A 19,200-nucleotide genomic window follows, 5' to 3' on the forward strand; every position below is an offset into this window, starting at 1 on the left:
ATGAAGGAGAGTGTTCCTCATTTTGGAGATGGAAGGTTGAGAGCTATGGTGGCAACAAGCTCAATATTGCCATTTTGAAGCTTGCCTCCACTATCGTGTAGTACCTAGAGGGTAAAGGGTCCTTAAGATGCCTGCATATGGGACCCAATATCCTGAACTGTTAGCACAATGGCAAAATATAAATATGGAGACCAGTTTTAGTTATCTGAAACTCATGAATGAATTTTTCAAACTGGAAGAGGAGAGAACTGTGAAGGAGATTAAGAGACAACAAAACGAACTATACAGGCAGTTCCCAGCATGGATGGTGGATTGAGAGGTCACAGAAGCAGTAGAATCAGTTACCCTGTATGAGAGGAGGTTAATTATGCAGAAGTGGAAAAAATTAGACAGGAATCTGTCTGATTTTAAAAAAGGACATGTGTTCTCCTGGCCGAGAGGGGAAGCAGGGAAAAGGATTCAACCTATAAATAATAATGATGTGGCCCGAGATGTAGAACAAGAAGGTAAGCCTGGGAAAATTGAATTGACATCAAATACTGTGATAAAGACTGGGAAAAAAGGGAGAAGCACCTGATGAGAGGGTGCAAGAAGTGGATGTTCGGCTAGAAGCCATTTCTATTGATTCACAAGATATAGCACCAACACAAGTGGTGATTAAGAGGAAAATCAATTCCCAGCAGTTGACGCAGGTTTTTCCTAAGCTACCGCTACCTATACAACAGGAGAGAGGGAGAGAAAGATATCGCTCAATGAGTCGAGGGAGGAAGAAGAGGAAGAAGCAGACTGAGCCGGTGAATTATCCAACATTAAAAAGGATGTGGAGCCAAATGGATCGATAGTGTGGAATATTTCAAAAAGAACATTGACTGATGGCAAACTAGCAGTATTGAATAGAGGCTTGTCCTTTATTCCTACACAGGGTACTAATTTACCCAACACACTGATAGACTTAACACTTTTCACTAGAAATGTTATGCTTAAGTTAATACAGCAAGATAACACATTAGTGGGGGAAAACATATTTAGGAGGTGCAGCAGTGTTATCCTTACTAACCATCCTGTCCTTGAGGCATTCCATAGAATATATGAGGATGACCTTACATGAAATATTAGGGAAAGAACAGCATGGGAGGAGGTTTATGAACCTGAATATATCTGAACAAGAAGCCCTTAAGAAGCTTAGAGAAGATACATCCATTATGATACATCCAGCAGATAAGGGAGGGTTGTAGTCACAGACAAGGCCTTCTATGATACATCAATGAAAATTATGCTAAGTGATGATAAAGTTTATAAAAGAATTTATATGCATCACATTGATGGGATGATTAGGAGTGTACATTTAATATTGAATAGTTGCCTAATGCAATACCAAATTAGTTCAGATCTGATGCAGTTTTTAAACGTGGAACATCCATTCATACCTATGTTTCAGGGCTCCCCGAAGATACATAATAACTCAAAGAAACCCCCCTTTAGGCCAATAGTGGCAGGAAAGGGATGGCTCATGGAGCCCTTTTCATTGTTCATAGAGAAACATCTTAGACCCCTGTTAGATAGATCGAGAGTTGTACTCAAAGACACAATACAGTTCCTGCAGGATTTATATAAATTTATGGAAGGATATCAAGGGACACGGGAATATATTTTTATGACCCTAGATGTGGTCTCCCTTTTTACTAATATTCCGAGTGGTATTAGAATAGAATGTTTGAGTAAGTACCTAGAGCAGAATAATGAATATGACACAAGATTGGTGGATCTTATATGCCTATTCATCAAAATAGTGCTGGATAACAATGTATTTGTATTTAATGGGAAGTACTATTTGCAATGTGAGGGCGTAGCTATGGGCACTAGCCATGCCAATAGCTATGCCAACACAGTAATGCTGCAATGGCAGATGGATATAATGTTCAAGATGGATTTATACTTGAGGCATGTGAAATATTATCGTTGCTTTGTGGACGATGTTTTTATTTTATGGGTAGGAATGCAAATGGAACTTAACCTGTTTATTGAGCAGTTACACAATACCATCACTTTTCTTAGGTTTACAATTAAGTCATCTAATGAGTGTATAGATTACTTGGATGTACATGTGGAAAAATCTTTAGATAGGACAATGGATACTAGAATGTATAGGAAGGAGTGTTATAGGAACACACTGTTACACTGGACCAGCATGCATCCGAGGAGAACATTTGGGAATGTAATAAAAGGTCAAGGGATGCGAATATCTGGATTAAATAAAAAGGAAGGAACTTTTGAAGAAGGAATGGAGACCTTGAGACATGATTTGAAATCCCAAGGATATGAGGAAAGAGAGGTAAAATTCAAGTTAGATGAAGTTAACAGATTGAGGGCAGATAGAGCTAGGCCTTACTATTCAGTTGATATCAATAGTGAGCAGAGAGATGATAAAGGGGTAACAATGAGTAGAAGGGTTGAGTTCCTTACATCATACACTAGTGATATCAGTAAAATAAGGAAGATGGTAGAAAAACATTGGCCCATTTTACTGACAGATGATAAAGTAAGAGAAGCAGTGGGAGAGGTACCGAAATTCCAATATAAAAATCAAATGAATTTGCAGAGGATGTTATGCTAGCCTAAGAAGGAATCAGTTGAGGTAGAATTGGGGACACGTCCATGTTGAAACTGCAGCTGGTGTAGCTACATAAAAAGTATCAGTAAATTTGTACATCCAAGTACAGGTAAAACATTATTTTAAGGTAGTGGCAGACTGTACATCTAAGAATGTAGTGTAGGCAGCTCAATGTGACTGCTGCAAATATTTCTATGTAGGTATGACAACTTGGATGTTAAGGGATCGAATTAAAGAGCATGTAAATAGCTTGAGAGCAAAGGATTTGGTTAGCACACTATCTAAATATGATTTGACCAACGATGGGGTGCATAAGTTTACATTTATGGTAGTTGATCAAGTTAGCTTAGGAGATAGGAAAGGGAATATAAAGAATAGAGTGGAGAGTAGTGAACTAAGATGGATCCTTCACTTAAGAGCAGAGAAGGGGTATGGCCTTAATGGAAAGGTAACAGTTAAGGCAGCACTGGATGCAAGGGGAATTAGGAAAAAGAATAGAATATATTTGTATATAATACATTTGGTATATATGTATACATATATATATATATATATATATATATATATATATATATATATAGTACTTATTGATATGTGGGGGATTAATAGCAATATTAGTAATGTTCCACCTCATATTTGGAACATGCAAGAAGCTACAGGACCATATGTGAGAATTTTATTAAGTGATAGAGATAGGAATAAGCGCAGATTGAGATGTTTTATATGCTATTCGTGTTAGGTTTTAATGAGTGCATTTAATAAAGTAACATAAGTATGCATTAGGTTATAGATAGGTAGATAGTTGGTTATAATATGGAATACTATGCTATGAAGTAATGAAGTGAGTTTTACGTTTACCTAATAGTTAGATGTCAATATAGCGTAATTTGTTCTATGTTATTTTATCTCACTTCACCATTTAAAATTATTAGTATGAAGTGTTGTTTTACACAGATTTTTCACTAGGATGTCCCTTTAAGTTAGTCCTTATGGCATTTGCGTTTTACTATTGAAAACTATTGGTATGAAGAGGTGTCCCTTACTAATATTTCCAGTAGAGAGTTCCTTTAAGCTAGTCCTTATGGCATCTATACGATGCTTTATGTGCGTACAACATAACTATGCAATGAGGATGTGAAATATTAAATATATGGACTAGATGCTTTGAAAATGTTTTAAAATGTTTTGATTGTCTCTCGGGGAATAGTCTGGCAAATGTTCATCTAGTGGTGAAGAGAGGGACTCATGATATGTATTTTCACTTTATTTTATGCCAGTAATGCGTGTTTACTTTTTAAAATATTTTAGACAGAGTTGCTGTTTAAGTTAACCTCTATGCATGACGTTAGAGCATGCGCATAAGTAATATGGAACAAGGATGTGTAACATGGAATAATACTGCCTTTGAATGCTGAGTGGGGGAAATAGTAGTAGTAAGTGGATATATACACATATTGGTATGCATTTAAGGAAGATTCTATGTGAAGCAAATATTTTTGATGGCATTGCAATGATGATTTGTTCAAATTTACATGCCCAATGAAAATATTTAAATATGCCCATAAGTAATGTGGGATAAATATGTGCAATATAAAGTAGATAACATACATTGATAACTGAACGGGGAAATGATTTATTAAACAGTTCATGGAACATTGATGTGATTAGGATGTTGATAAATAATGTTTTAATGATGATTTAATATTGTCAGGTTCTTATGTAATATCGCTTTAAGCTAGTTTTAGTAGCTTAGATATGATGGATGAGACACGTGCATTGTATCAAGAGACGAGGATTTGAAACGGGGTCTATATTATGTTACTGAATGCTGGTAATGTCGAACACCACAACACCGACATGTAATGGGTGAACGACGGTAATGGCAAACGTGCAAAACCATGAAATGTCAAAGTGTGATGATTGGCCCGTCTGTGGTATAGCTCCATAAGGTAAGTGTGCAATAGTTATGGACCTTAGGATTAGGGTGCAGGTTAAGGTAAGTGCATAGATAGGTAATGTATGTAAGGTTTAGTGCAGGGTTAGAAGTAGGGTTTTGTTAACTGTATGTGTGTGTGGATTATATGTTTTGTTTAGGTATATGTCTGTAGGGTAAGTGCGAGATAGTTACAGACCTTAGGGTTAGGGTGCGGTTTAAAGTAAGTGCTTTGATAGTAATGTATGTAAGGTTTAGTGTAGTGTTAGAAGTAGGGTTTGGTTTGTGTATGTATGTGTTTTATTTATTATGTTTGGGTATGTAGTATGTAGCGCGCAGTGGTGTTGGCCGAATATGATGGTTCAAGATTTGAAAATTCGCGGTTTAGGGTGTCCGACGTGTTTGCGGTTCAGTCTTTGTGTGTCAATGTTGTGGTGTTCGACATTACCAGCATTCGATAACGTAATATAGACCCTTTGAAACGTAGTAATGAAAGGTGGAATTAATTTACATGATGGGGAAGTGGTAACTGTGAGTATAGTAAGTGCATTGGTTTGATGTGATTTTATATGGTCTGATGAAGCCACCGGGATGGTGGTGAAAGTGCTTACCCTGTTTTGATTAATAAATTTTATGTTTTTAAGCCGTACATTTTATGTCCGTTTTATTATTTTTGCTTAAATAAATTAATGCACACCTTCTTGTGCTGTCCTGGTTGTGGCTGAAAACAAAGTGACTGAGCCTAAAGGATCCATGTTGTTAAAAATGGAAAGTACAATAAATCTGACCACACAACTGAAGTCACTTGTGTCCTATTCATATTTTATTATTTATCTGACAAGTAAAAACTAAAGCATAAAGCAGAGTACAGTTTAAGAAAATGCACATCTCTCAAAACACCAGACAGTATAAATCCTTGAGTGTAAAAAGATGTATTTAGTAATTCTACATCTGATATAAACAGTCCTGTAAAACTCATCTGAGCCTATGATGAATATTGGAATGCACGCACAAGAATGTAACAAGTGCATATTTATCCTGTAGTCCAAAGCAGTTCCTGTTTTGTAATAAGCTATGTCTAAATTATAGCCTTGGGATTTTTTTATGGAAATATCTCCCTTGAATGGACAAAGTGATATATTTAGCTTTTACGTGTTTTCTATGGTTTGCTGTTCATGAGATACCACATACTGTAGAATATATGTTTTACTAAATATATTGCATTTGTAATGCGCAGTTACATTTATTTACTTGGTATTTTCATTTAATTCTGGGTTACTGGCTATTTTATGGAATGGCCTGACTTTGAGAAAGCTGATTTTCTAGCAATATGTGGTTTTGTTATGACCTTAACATAATTTTCCAAACTTTTGCCTACTGATCCTGATATCCCAATTTTCATGACAGACCAACATACTTATGAAAACATTTTTGTGCATTTGATGTTGTTTGCAGCCCCCACACCTTTTGATATATCTGTGTACAATTTTTTATAACCCTTGATCAGTTTTGATTAGCCTCAAACTTATCTCATTTTCTAGGTGAAGAGGACAATGCTCTACTGACAGCAAGTACAAACATTCTAGAGTGCTTCCAGGTTAAACAGCCTGTTACAATTGAGTTTGAGCTTGCAATATCATGTGACTTGATCTAGTGAATTGTGATTGGTGGACTGCAGTGCTTCTTTGGGACAGTCTTCATCCTGTTCCTCCTGCTCTTGGATGATATTACAGTATGTTCAACCCAGAGCAGGGTACGGCTAAAGCAGCAGTGAAGTGAGGGTACTAGAGGTTATGTTCACTATATAATTGTAACAAAACTCATATAAATCAGTGCTATCAGTTGCTGTATGTTTCAAAGTATTCCTTTTATACAATGAAACCTGGCAATCTTAATGCAATGGTTTTCTTTTCTGTAACATTTCTATCCTGGTTTCTGTATAATAATCTGATAAATATTGAAGTAAACATAATCGAGATTACAAAACAATGCTGTGCTTGAACATCTATTATTTAACGTGTATACTGGTTTGGCAACAGTCAAATGACTGGCTTTGGGGATCAGTAACTGAAATGTGTGATAGCAATATGCTAAGCATATGTAAATGAGGCTGAACGGCCATGCTTAGCAATAGCAAATTCCACCTGCAGATAAGCGACTATCAGATAAAGTACACAGTCCATACAATATTTACCTTAATTCTACATTTCTAGGTCAATTGTTTGAAGTAGAAAACTGTTACAAGGGATAACTGGATTGGACAAGAATCAGTGCAGCTTCTTAACTGTGCCATTTTGCTGTTATCTAGCACAGAGTATAATTATAGTTTCTGTAATTTTAGATAATGCAGGATATAAAAAATACCACACAGATTCTAATCCAAATAATTTTTATTACATATGTATGCATGACATGATTTTAAAGTTCACTCAAGTTTGAAAAAGGGAAATCAATGTTGAATTCTAACTTCAGTTTTTTAATGTACACAAAGCCACCAAGGATTTGGCTTTACTTGCTAAACCCATTTGTTCATTTCTGTTATATACTTTATTAAAGCACATGGTCAAAGGAGAGCCAGAATACATAAGCAGCAGTTTGGAATAGAAACTCAACAAATGATAGGGGAATGAATGCAAAATTGAAGTCTCATGGAATGAAACTGAAGAAAGACATAATTATTGTCTTGGCAGCAAATGGGAAAATCAGAAGAAAATGGAAATTGGGACAAGAAGGGAAAGTAGTGGAACAGGTTAATAGTCTTAAGGATCTGGAAGGAGTGGTTGAGGATAAGGGAAGTTTAAATGAGGAGGTCAAAGCTAGAATCAGAGAGGCTGTATTTAAGTGGCACAGAAGTATAACAGAAGAATGCCAAAGAAGCTGAAATGTAAGGTGAATAAACCAGCAGTGCCTCCAGTAATTCTAGCTGGTATAGAAGTATGGCCAGTGAAGACAGAGCAGTTTAGGAAGCTAGAGATGAAGAAGATGAAATGCCTCAGATGGCTAGCAGGATCCCCACTGTAGGACAAATGTAGGAATGTTAGCATTTGTTCAATTGCAGAGAGGGTCGAAGAGAAGAGATTACTGTGGATCAGGCACATATGGCAGAAAGCAGGAGAAGATTTCAGATAGGCAGGAAGAAGGTAAGAGGAAACTAAGATATCTAGAAAAAAAAGATGGCTGGAATGTGTGAGAGAAAACATGACACAGTCAGTAATGACTCTAGAAGAACATAAGTGAGTGGCATTGAATCAAGACTGATGGTGACAATTTTTGCAACACCGTGACACTATGTAGAACATCGTTAAAAGTGGTTCATTATGACAATGATGATGATGATGTCACTAACATGATGATATTTTCTTTTGAGTGAAGAACACGAAAACATTTGTTTTTTTGAGTGAAAGTGCATTCCTGCATTCTGAGTGTATAAGGCAGAGAAAATAATTTTGGATATGATACTAGATTATTGCAAGATACATGCATGCATGTATGCACACACACACACACACACACACACACACACACACACACACACACACACACACACACACACACACACACACACACACACACAAATGCATACACAAACATGCACAGTATGCATACCTATGAACAATATAGAGGACAACAAATATAACTAGTGTGCACATACATGCACGAACACACACACACACACACACACACACACATATCATCATCATCATCCCCTTTTTCCCATTTACATGGGGTCGGGGTATCGTATTAACTGTCACCAACTCTCTCGATTCAGTGCCACTCTCCTGCCTTCTTCAACACTCATGCCTGACTGTCGCAGATCTTCTTTCACACAATCCATCCACCTCTTTGCTGGATGCCCTCGCTTCCTCTTACCTTCTTCCTGTCTGTCCCAATTTTCCCTCACCAGATTGCCTTCTGCTTTTTTACACATGTCCCCATACCATCGTAATCTGTTCTCTTTGATCTTTTCTGCAATTGGAGCTACTTTGGCTTCTGCTCTTATGTCCTCATTTTTTCGTCTGTCCCGCAGTGTGCATCCTACCACCTTTATCAGGCACTTCATTTCCATCACCTCTAGCTTCTTCAACTGTTCTGCCTTTACTGCCCAGGTTTCTGTACCATACAGTAGTATTGGTCGCACCACTGTCTTGTACACCTTACTTTTCAGCTTCTTTGGCATTCTTCTGTCATAGACTACACCTGATACTCTATGCCAGTTGGCTGCAGCCCCTCTGATTCTAGCTTTGACCTCTTCATTCAGTCTACCCTTCTCCTCAACCACCCCTCCCAGATACTTGAAGCTGTTTATCTGTTCCACTATCTTTCCATCTATCTCTATTCTCAGCTTCTTCTGATTTCCCCAATCTGCTGCCATTACCACTGTCTTATCTGTGCTTAGTTTCATCCCATGTGCCTTCAGATTTGAATTCCATTCTCCTATTCTTTGCTGAAGTCCTAGATCAGAGTCTGCCTGTACTGCCACATCGTCTGCATACAGCAGCTTTGTTGCTCTGACCCCTCCAACCTGTTTGCTGATGTAGTCCATTACCAGTATGAACAGCAGTGGGCTCAGAGCTGAACCCTGGTGTACACCCACTCCCACTGGGAACCCCTCAGTGAGGCCAAACACTGTTTGTACTTGAGTCACTGGGTCCTTGTACATAGCCTGTACTAATTCTACCAATGTTTCTGGGACTTCAAACCACTGCAGTACTGCCCAGATCAGCTTTCTTGGGACCTTGTCATATGCTTTCTCCAAGTCTAGGAAAGCCCAGTTTGACTCTCTCCTCTTCTCTAGTTTCTTCTCAAGTATCTGTCTCAATGCAAACATCGGGAGAATTGTGCTGCATCCTGATCTGAATCCGAACTGTTTATCTCCCATCTTACATTCTACTATTCTGCGTATCCGTTTATCAATCATCCTCTCCAGAACTTTCATGCAATGTGGTAGGAGTTTGATGCCTCTGTACTGTCCACAGTTGTGGATGTCCCCTTTGTTCTTGTACACTGGCACGAGTATGCTTATTCTCCAGTCATCTGGGATACGCCTTTCTCTCCACACTGCAATTAGTACCCTCAGGAGCCATTTCTCCCTTAGCTCAGCCAGCATCTTTATCATATCTGCTGTGACCTCATCTGAGCCTGCTGCTTTCCCTGACTTCATTTTCCTTAGTGCTGCTCTTACTTCTTCTAGGGTGGGCTCCTCTTCTACTCTCATTGTAGGCTGTTTCTGGGGCAGTACCGCTTCTGTGGGGTTTTCTTCATTCAGAAGCTGCTGGAAATACTCATTCCATCTGCCTTTGATGTCCTGTGGGCTGGTAAGCAGGTTGTTGCTGGAATCCCTTATGAAAGGTGTCTGACTATCTTCTTTATCTTTCTGTCTTTGCCTTGCAACCTGGTATAGTTTCTTTGTGCCCCTTACTGAGTCACTTTCCAGAAACTGATAGAGTGCCTCTGATGCTCTATTCTTTGCTATTGCAACTTCTTTCTTAGTTTCTTTGTTAGCCAACCAGTAGTCCTTCCTAGCTTGGTCAGTCTTTTCAATCTCCCACTTCTTCCTGCACTCCTTCTTTCTTTTGATTACTTCCTGCACTTCTGCATTCCACCACCATCTTTCCTTATGTACCTTATTTCCATACCTGGCTCGGCCACATATCTTTTCTGTAGTCCTAACACATGCTGTTTTTAGGCGCTGCCACTCTTCTTCAACTCCACCTATTTCCTCCTCTTCTTGGGGTGCTAGAGATATATATAAAATCAGCTATAGCATATTTTATAATCATTATTAATATTATTATACATTATTATATATTACTAATGATGCTATTATATATTGCTATATGATTAATATGTAAATATATAACATAATATAATATAATATAATATAATATAATATAATATAATATAATATAATATAATATAATATAATATAATGTATTAGCTATAGCATGTCTCCAGGATGTAGGAGTAAAGCAATTTCCTGATGATGCATTCCCATAGGGAGATGCAGAGTTTACACAGAAAGCATTCCTACTAAGAAGCAAACTGGTGATCCCATTACAGTGAGGCATCATTGCCATTCCCTACTCCACTGTATGACTAAACTGTTGTACTGGTATCCCTAATATAATCTCCAAAGTCACTGCACATCTGGAAAAAGGAAATGCTGTACATTGTCACAGTGCTATATTGCAGTCAGTAGACTTTGCTTTTATACCATTTGCAGCCTTTGTATACTGTTGTTCAAGTCAGTCATCTAATTACTTTTTTTCTTCTTCAAAGTGTTAGACTACTAATCCAATTTCCAGGGAAGAAATTTGCAAGCTATGTAATTTGCATGATACTCAGACATCAACATTCATCAGTTAAAGAAGCATTATCACTAAAATCAGCAAGAACATCAATTGTACCTAGACAGACTTATCTGTGCAGTTACCAAGTTGTAATTTCATTAAATGGCGAACCTGTCTTGGTACCAAATGGACAGTCATTCAACTTGAAACATGTCTGATGCTGGATTTAATAGCTTCATTGTACGATTTAGAACTTGGTGGTTGACTGAAACACCTTTGTTGGTTCATTGGGGCATTCACTAATACTACCTGTCCAGATAAGAGGATGTGGAGGCAACAGTTCATTGCTCATGCTGCAGGATTTCCTGTTGTTCTCAGACAAATGAAAGACATGAACTCTCTGCTGTACCATGGCTTTGCTCTGCTACTTCTTCTAGTGCTCTGTGCCTTGAACACCTCACACATTTTAACAGTCTAAGCCACCCAGAGTGATGCATCTCAAACTGAAGGATTATGATTGCTAAATTCCAGACTCTGAAGCCAACGTCAGTGACACATAAAGATGCATCTCAGACTATGTCTCAGAAGAAATAAGTCTGATTAGCAGTACAGGTGCTAGACAGAACTGACAGGGAGGATGGGTTTGTTCATCTGGGATAGCTGGGTAGGACAAAACGGGAATGAGTGTTGCCACATTCCCTTGAAGGAGGGAATATTGCACAAACCATTTTGAAGGGTTGGGCTTTTGGCTTATCAAACCACTATCTCATGGTCGCCTTCATTAGTGAATGTATAGGATTGTGCACTCACATTGGGGAACACATTATGAGCTTCAACAGTGGCTCCTCATCCAGGGTGAGAAGTTAAGGATACGGTCATGCACTTAGTTGCCAGGATACCAGTGAAGGTATAGGTAGCCTCATGGCTGCATGTAAGATGTCTTTCCTGGATGTCTGTTACCACTGCATTCTACTGGGTACTTCCTTTATATAGGTAAATAAATGAACAGAGTCTGTTAGAGAAAAAGGTTGATGGCTGCATGTAGAAATAAATCACCTCCCTTTCACAAATATTCAGCTCAGCGACCTGAAGAGGTACCTCATTTTCACTATTTTATTTTAATTTTTTTTAGGTTGGAAGGGTGGCCTAATGGTTGAGTTGTTTGCCTTACAAACACAAGGTGCAGGGTTTGAGTCTCACAAGGGATAATTGGCTAGGCATAAAATGGCTTGCAAGGGCAGTTAGCTTAGTACTAACCTATGAATCTATGAAAACCTTCCAGTGCCATACAGCACTCCAGATGTTCTCGCAAGCACTTAACTCTAATAACATTCTTTATTTATTTACTTCCTTGTGGAATTCTTGTGAGTTGGGTCATGTGGCTTGTGGCATGCGTGCATTTCATTTTTGTTCTTAGTTTCTTGGCATTGAACGATCCTTTTTGTTTGTGTTAGGCTTCACACCCACTCATCACCCAGATCTCCTGATTGCTCCATCCAGGTACCCTAAGCATAACCCTCCACTGGGCGGGCCTCTGACCCTTTGGGAAATCAACCTTAACAGAAACTCATTTTTAGACTCATTGAACACAGACCCATTGGGGTGATGGGTGTGCAAAGCTAGAAACCATCATTCTTACGTGGTTTGTCAAAGTCTTTATCACCCATCACTTAGATATTGTCTCTGCAATCTTGTAGTCTAAGTAAGTTAGTTATGAGATTTCTGGTCTGTCTAGAGGCTGCACAGGCATTGGACTTCCCCACACTCTCTCTGAGATAGGAGAACAGGCCACAGGCTGCTTCATGGTATTCCCTTGGTGAGTCTTACCAGCAGCTTGACTCTAATCTCAGGAAGCAGAAATGGATGCTCTGCCTCAATACTGTCTGGCCAACTTAATTTCCAACATTTTTATTTGTAGTTTCATCCTTTCTGTCTCTAATCAAAGCTTGAGAACATACATCTGAGGGTGGACTTGGAGTGAGTAGTAAGCTGAAGAATTCATGCTATGACTCAGTTCTCATTGTATTACCACAGTCATACCTCTCAATTGTACAGACTTTTGCAAAATGTCCAGATTTTTGTTTCATATTTTTGTTCTGTTCCTCATAAAACTGTAGTTTTCTGGTGAATCATTGAGGGTTTAAGACAGACAATAATGACAGGCATTTGAGTTTCAGACTTCATACCCTTTAAAAATTAATGCTAATGCAAACCTTTCTGGGTTTGTAAGAGAAATATTTAAAAATGTCCCTATTTTTGGGCATTTGCTCCCCCATTATTTATGGCTTTGTCCAGATTTCCTGCTCTAAGAGGTTGAGAGGTGTGATCAGAGTTCATCACAAGATGTGAGGTACTAGAGCTAATACATTCATAGGTTAGTACTAAGCTAACTGCCCTTGCGAGCCATTTTAATCCTAGCCAATTATCCCTTGTGAGACTCAAACCCTGCACCTTGTGTTTGTAAGGCAAACACCATAACCATTAGGCCACCCTGGAATTTATTAGATAATTTTTTGTATTGTTGTCGATTTCTTAGATTCATTGATTATAGACAGATTAGTACTAGGCTGCCTTTGTAAGCCATTTTAAGCTTTGCCAAGTACCCCTTGTGAGACTCAAACCCTACACCTTGTGTTTATAAGGCAAACACCTTAACCATTTGGCCACCATCCCAACACTGAGAATTCAGTGGTCATTCTCACACTCTTCTTTGCTTTTATTTATAAACAAGATTACAACGTACATAACTCCTCCACTTGGAGTAGCTTCGACCCTCTCACCTAAAAAGAATAAGCACATCTATTTCTGGAAGATAACCATAACATTTGATTCTGATGTGCGTGTTTTAATTCCATCTGTTTCATGCTAAGAAGTAAAGCACTCCAGTGCTTGCTAGAGATCATGTTTTGTTTTTTCAGGCCAGAAGGGCAATACAATAATTTGTAGATAGTAAAAGTGCAAAGTCCTCAAAGTGAACAGTCTCAAAACCTGAGCTGCATCTTGATATAATATCCAAGAAAATCTTAAGCAGAACTGCAGACAAAAATTCACAGTTAGTGAAAGTGTGCACGTATCATCAATGCATTCAGCCTAACACTAAGAAAATATATGGGTCTCTTGATAAGCAAATGTGGAGACCACATGGCAAGCAGCAACAGCACTACGATTTTCATTAAGTACTGCAGCAAGCAGTAGCAACATCAGGATGAACACCTCAGCAGGTAAAACATGTCTGTAAAACAGTAAGTAGAAGAGGAAGAATCTGGTTTGGACAGATTCAAATATTTTAAACACTTTTTTTACTCTGAACAAATTGCACCATCTAGAGACATAGTATATGAATAAACAAGATGATATTCCCTTCCTTTTATGTTATAAACTCACTGATAACTATCCCTAGGATTCAGAAACACTGCAGCTATGATCATGGCTAGCCCTCCTCTGTTTACTGTGCATATGTGATGAGCCCCAATGCTCATTATCAAAGAATGCAGCAAGGCAAATGTAAATGTTCCTCATTATGGCTTCAGCTCATTAAATATCCTGGCTGTGGCTGCACCATGGACCTGTGGAAAGAGTGTGTTGGAGTTCTTGTGCAGCTGCAGGGACGTACAAGCAGCAGTAATGCCTGACTGTTGAGCACAAGCCCTGAGGGTTCTTGACACGATCTTGCATGCACAGTTTCAGCAAGAGAAATAAGCACTTTGGTAGCTTTCCGGTCTTACAAAGTCATGAGCATGTGAGCTGATCTATTTTCTGACACAGTGATTTTTTTTTAATAATATGTGTGTGTGTGTGTGTGTGTGTGTGTGTGTGTGTGTGTGTGTGTGTGTGTGTGTGTGTGTGTGTGTTTGTGTGTGTAGAGAGGGGAGTAGTAAGGGAATTAAGATGATGCTATTAGGGCAGAGGAGGTAGTAGGGTCACATAAACATGCAGGTAACAGACAAGACTGCAAAGGGATGTGGTGACACAATCAGGAATGTGGAAGACAATAGAGAAGGGGGAACAGATACACGGATGAAAGAAAGTTGTGCTGCTGTGAGGAGTGAGGTGAGTGTGGCACTGAGGAAACCACTGGTGGTAATGCCGCTGGTAATGATGTAGTAGTTACTAGTGGTGGTGCAACAGGACTGGATGGTCACTGGGGTTCTGATCTGGATGCTGTTTTATGTAAATGCAAAATAACTAAAGAGAAATTGTTTTTCTTGATCCTTTATTGACCGGATTAGTCCCACTAGGCTAGTGGCAGCTTCTCACTCGAGGCACTCCTTAAAATGGAGAACATCGATATCTGTGCAGTGACTGAGACCTGGTTCAAGGCTCCAGAGAGCACCCCTGCACTACCAGGCTATAACTCATACCACACTTTTCGGCCATGTAACCTGGACCGAAACACCAAAGGCAGAGGTGTGTCCATATTCATTAAGGATATCCACACTTCCATGCTAGTTGCTCAGCATAATGCATCTGAAGTTATCCAAGTGCAACTAACTCTGGGCAAAACTGCAATCCAAATTGTAGCTTGCTACAGATGCCCCACCATGCCCCAGGATTCCCACTCCTCTTTTCTTGATGTACTGGAAAATATTAGGGTTCAACCAAACACCCTAATAATGGGCGACTTCAACTACCCCACCATTAGCTGGAAAAACTACTCATGTACCAACTCCTTAGCTCAACGCTTTCTGGAATTCATAAACTCCAGTGCCCTGGATCAACTTATTCACACCCCCAGCAGGGGCAACAATATCCTAGACCTAGTCATTACCAACATGAGTGACTGGTGTTCCACACCTGAAGTCAACTCCTCGTTGGTCTGATCCAACCATAAGCTAATCACCCTTGATATCCACATTCCGCCCCCACCCCCCATTAAGGAAACCACAGTAAAAAATTTCTTTAAAGCCAACTTCATGCTTCTTAAGACAGAAGTGGTGAACTTCATGACACCCATGCAGATGGACAATACAGTTACAATTGCTGAATCCTACACATCTGCACTCTAGAAGCACTTACACGAGTGCATGGATCATGCTATCCCAAATGGAACCAAGAAGCTATCCTCCAAAAAAAGGAAACCAATCTAGTGGTCCCCTGCCATAAACAAACTGTACAACAGAAGGAAGAAACTGTTGCAAAAGAGAGTAAAATCCCATGAGTGGAGGAGCTCCCTGGTCAGCCTCAGTAAGAAGCTGAGATCCTTTATAAGACCCTCCAAAGCTAGCTATGAAAACAAAATCACCACTAATTCTAAGGACAATTACAAAGCATTCTATAGCTATGTCAAGAATCTCAATGGCAACACCCAGATCTGCTCTGAGCTACAGCACAAAGGCATGAATATTACAGAACCAACTGATATTGCCAACATCCTGGCAGATAGGTTCAGTGCTAACTTTACCCCCCTCACCCCCTAAAGGGCCCATATCTATACAGGAAGAATGCAGAGTCCCTGTAATCACAACTAAGCAGGTAAAAGCTGCACTCTCTAAAGCCAAAAACACAGCATCCATGGGACTGGACAACATCCCAGGCTGCGTTTTACATGAACTTCAGAACAAACTGGCTCCCCACTTAAGCACCATGTTCAATAATAGCCTCGCATCAGGCTTTGTGCCCACTGAATGGCGCACAGCAACAGTTATCCCACTCCACAAAGGGGGAGCCACCACTGATCCCGGGAACTATCGACCTATTAAACTGATGAGCCTGGTCTGCAAGGCCATGGAACGTATCATCATGGAACTCATAAACAAAGACATTGGTAGCCTCCAAACTCTGGATCCCACCCAGTTCGGGTTTGTGAAAGGCAGATCATGGCTCCTGAACCTGATTGACTTCTTTGAGGCAGTCACCAAAGCTGTAGATGAGGGTAAGGTGGTTCCCACAGCCTATCTTGACCTCACCAAGGCTTTCGACACAATGCCCCCATTCTGGAATTATAGCTAAACTCACTAAACTAGATGGGTTGCCAACTGGCTCACTGACAAAACCCACACTGTAAAAGTTGCAGACTCCTAATCTGATCTCAAAGCAGTGACAAGTGGAGTACCACAGGGTTCTGTCCTAGGACCTCTCCTGTTTAGTATCTACTTGTCTGAAGTACAGGCTAACACAGAAGGCCTCTGGCTAATGAAGTTCGCAGATGACTGCAAACTAGGAGCCATAGTCAAGTCCTCAAATGATGTGGACATCCTACAGAAGGGCCTCACTGAGACAGATGCCTGCTGTCAGAGCCATGGCCTCAAGATCAATGCCAAAAAGTGCAGTGTCATCCCCTTTGGCAAAAACTCTGTGCCCATGAACTCTGACATAGGCAGCAATCTACTTAACACCGAATGTGTGATAAGAGACCTTGGGACCCAGGTGGACAGTAGTCTCTCCTTTGATAGTCACATTGCCGCAGTAGTCAGGAAGTCCTTCTATGTGGCACACCTCATCATAAAAGGGTTCTCATCCAGGAAAAAAGAGGTCATTGTTCCCCTCTACTCGACACTCATTAGACCCATTATAGAGTACAATGCCCCTTTTGGAATGTACCTCACAAGACATCTGCAGCAGCTGGAAAGGCCACAGAAGTACCTCACAAAGAGAATTACTGACCTCAAACAAATGCCCTACACTGACTGCCTCAAAAAACTCCAGCTTTACTCTGTAGCATATCACGTACTCTGAGGTGATCTCTGCCTAACATACAAAGCTATGTCAAACCCAGAGCTGTTGGACATGCTACACCTAAAGAAATCCCAATCCCTCCGAGGTACACGCTCTAGGGACCTAAACCTTGTCACCACAATAAACAGGACATGCTGGAGGAATAGATTCCTGTCCCTGAGACTTCCCATACTCTGGAACAGGCTACCCATTGATGTCAAGCAAAGTTCTTCATTAGCACTCTTCAAGAAAAATCTTGATGAGTGGATGGGAAAAAGGAAATACACCCCGGGGATCACTTCTGTGTCTCTGCTTGACAGTGGCACAGGAAAATAACTTTCTTGGGTGGCGTAAGCCAGGGAACCTTGTTGGCTAGGGTTACATAGGCCCTTGGGCCGATAGCCTAGTACCTACCTATGAACCTATGGAGTGACATTTATACTACTGGTGGAAATTTGGCCAGGGCATCTAAGAACTTCCCTTATCTTTTTGATAACTGCCATGGGGTCTTTTACTTCCACCTGAACTACCACCAACTCAAGCAGATGCCTCAGTTTAACATCTTATCTGAAGGATGGCATACTCAGGAGTGCAGCAGCCCCCTAATTTAGCATTGTAATGTCAGCAGTCCTATCACCTGCAGTGGGAATAGAACCCACGGCCTTCTGATATTGCAGCACTAAAGACATGTGTGCTTGCATATATTGTCAAGGGTGAGACATTTATAAATATATCAACCAAATGCAGGTACAACATCAGGAGAGTCTGACCACTTTATTTGTACTATAATTCAAACATACGGACACAACTAGCTACTTTAACAATAATGTGCCAATGTACAGCCCCTACAGGACTTCAACGCACAACCTTTACTACTTGTATTCTATGCAATACTTCATTTTCAGGTGAACTGCAATAGCAGTCAGGCTAAAATACTTCTGGGAAACAAACAGCAATTGGTTTTCAGAGACTTGCAGAATGAATGTATTTAAATTTAAAGGGATTTGAAAAGTTGGAGTGTCAGAGACTTGCACAATTAAAAAAATGAGGAATGTGAACCCTCAACTTTTATTACTTGCATTCTGCAAGGGACTTCATTACTAGTTTGAGCTCAAACAGCAGTGAGGCAAAAGACTTCTTGGAAATCACATTAGTTGTGCACCTGTGTCTTGCAGAAAGAGGTTCAACAAAGACTCCTCAGGGCACCACTTTTTTTTTCTTAAACATGTTTATTGAATTATCACTTGTGACACAGGCAAACTTACATTTATATAAAAATAATCAAACCATATTAACAAGTTCATATTTACAAACCTTATATATCACATATAATGCTATATATCATATAATCAAATCAACATTACATAATTTGTTCAGTTCCTACCTTCTCTTAAACCTCATTCCTCCTTTAAAACATTTTTCTGCCTTCTCTTAAACCTTATTCCTCCTCCAAATCATTTTTCCATAATTTCAGTTTTTTATGTAATGTATTCCAACCCTTTCTAAAGACCACTTCTGTTCTTTTTATCCCTGAAAAAATATTCACTGCTTCACATATAGTTAGTTTAGATTTTGATTTCCATTTTCTAGTAAATGCCTTTTTTTTTGCAGCCACCAGAATTAAACTTAACAAGGCCTTACTATGTCTAGGCTATTCAGATCCTGTATCTCAGCTCATAAAAAACTGTTTCCTTAGTTACACTCATTTGATC

Source organism: Protopterus annectens, chromosome 3.part1 (assembly GCF_019279795.1).
Source record: "Protopterus annectens isolate FY-2018-M chromosome 3.part1, PAN1.0, whole genome shotgun sequence".
Lineage (NCBI taxonomy): Eukaryota > Metazoa > Chordata > Ceratodontiformes > Protopteridae > Protopterus > Protopterus annectens.